Source organism: Phalaenopsis equestris, unplaced genomic scaffold (assembly GCF_001263595.1).
Source record: "Phalaenopsis equestris unplaced genomic scaffold, ASM126359v1 Scaffold000180, whole genome shotgun sequence".
Taxonomy (NCBI): domain Eukaryota; kingdom Viridiplantae; phylum Streptophyta; class Magnoliopsida; order Asparagales; family Orchidaceae; genus Phalaenopsis; species Phalaenopsis equestris.
In genome coordinates this window covers 969,529-971,758 of record NW_018164622.1, presented here as the reverse complement: position 1 = coordinate 971,758, position 2,230 = coordinate 969,529, and positions in this window count along the sequence as shown.

Below are 2,230 nucleotides of genomic sequence, written 5' to 3'. Positions count from 1 at the left end.
AATATCTCAAAAATAGGTATAAAAATGTGTCTAAAAACACTATATATTTTAGGTGTATCAAAATCCCCCAAACTTAAAATGTTACTTGTCCTCAAGTGACACTTCAATCTTAAAAAACCAAATATATATGATATGTATATGAGCTTCTTTAAGAGTTACTAAAATTTAGATTTAAAAATATAGTAGTCCAATTTAGAAAAAATAATTAGTAAATAAGAACAACTTAAAGTTTGAAAATTTTTAATGTTAAGAGCTATGAAAATATGAGTTCCTATCTGATTCAGAAATATTGTAAGTTCTCTAAATTTAGATTTTAGTTCTTTTATTTTCTATACTTATAATTTTTTTATTAAAAATAATTTTACTTACTATGTTATAATTATAAGCTTAAGATTTTATCAAGTCTTATACTTTAAAAAGATCAAATGTAGAACCAATTTTTGATTAGGCACTAATCCTCAAGCTTCTCCTCTCTTACATTTCTTTTCTTTTTCTTTTCTTTTTCTTTTTCTTTTTGTCTTCTCCTTTTTTTCTTTTTCAGGCAAGAATTACTATATCTGGATAGGCCTTTAATGATTTTGAATTCTACTTCTCCTTTCCTAAAGTGAAGTCTTGATATAAAACTTTTACTTATAAATATAATAATAGTTTAAAAATCATTTTAAAAAAAGAAATTTAAGTATTAAAAATAAAAGTATAAATTATCTAAATTTTGCAAAATGCAATTTTTCTTACTAAAGATAGTCATTTATATTAATCATTTTCTATACTAAAAATTTTTAACTTAAAGTTTTTCTTCTTTACTTAAAATTTTAACTAAATTTTCTTACTCATTTCTAAAATCAAATTTTACTTCTCTAATATAACTTCATACATATAATCAATTTTTCTTTTAAAATTCAAATTTATTTGTAGTTTATTTGAGAACAAATAAAATTCAAGTTTTGAAAATGTTTTTCATGCCTCCGCCAAACTTAATTTTTTTTAACTGATTAAACAATTTAGCGTCAGATAATTATATAGGCAGGAATGAAAATTGAAATAACATGCTAACATGATTTTTTATATCCTAATTATACAAGTATAAAACTAAAAACAGAAGTAAAATTAATTTTGATCAAATTTTCTAACATTTTATTTTAGTTTAATATGTAGAGATTCAATAGACTTCTCAATAGTGGGTATAAAAGCAAACAACACACTAACATGATAAAAGAAAAATACAGAGTAGCAGTTTCTAAATTTTTAAATTAAGATCTAAGCTAGTAAGATTTTTAAATTAAAAAAATATGGAATTAAGTTAAGTTCTAAACTAACCAATCCACGGTACTAAAAACAAAAAAAATTACTACCCTAAGATTTTAAAAACAAAATACTATCTAACACAACAATCACAACAACAATTGAACATAAAAATTTAAGACACAACATAAAACATAGTCCACAACATCACATAACTGCATCTATAGCAGTACTACATCACAAAGTCAATAAAAAAACACAAACATAACAATACATCAAACCAAATCAAGTCCAACACATCATCTCTCATCTCTACTCCTCTCCACTCTCAGAATCTCCACTATACCATTTTTCTTTAGGCTCATAGTCAGGATAATGAGGATATTGAGGAAATACTACTCCTGGGTCACCTCTAATCAGACCCTCCAGAGCTGGGTATAATTTCTCCTCAAAGTCACTCTTTCTCCTATTATACCTATTTGTATGCTCAGCAAATTGTTCTAGATTTTGAACTTTATCAGCAGTAATGTGGATATGAGTCATCATCTTCAGTAATAACTGCTCTTGAGTCTCAGTAGACTCACCTCGAGATATAGAAGCACGTGAAGCAGATGGTCTTGATGAAGATGCAGCAGAGGTAGATGCTGCAGACTTCTCTAATCGATAGCTCCTGGAAAATCCTCATCTCCAGCCAAAAATCGAATGCTCCGAGTAAGTTTTCACATTCACTTTCGTAATGGGCTTTAGAGGCAACAGAACTTCCTCCCAACTATCATACTTTACTCCAGCCTGCTCGCATAAAGAAATATCATACCTACAGTAGTAGCAGCAGCAGCTGAACTAATGATAGTGTGATAGATCAAAGCCCCTAATTTGATGGGCTTTCCCTCATGAATATAATAATTCAACATCGCTCTCTCTCTTGTCACTTCATGAAAATTTGACATTTTATTTAGGTTTATGCAGACGAGCAGATATAAAATAGTGT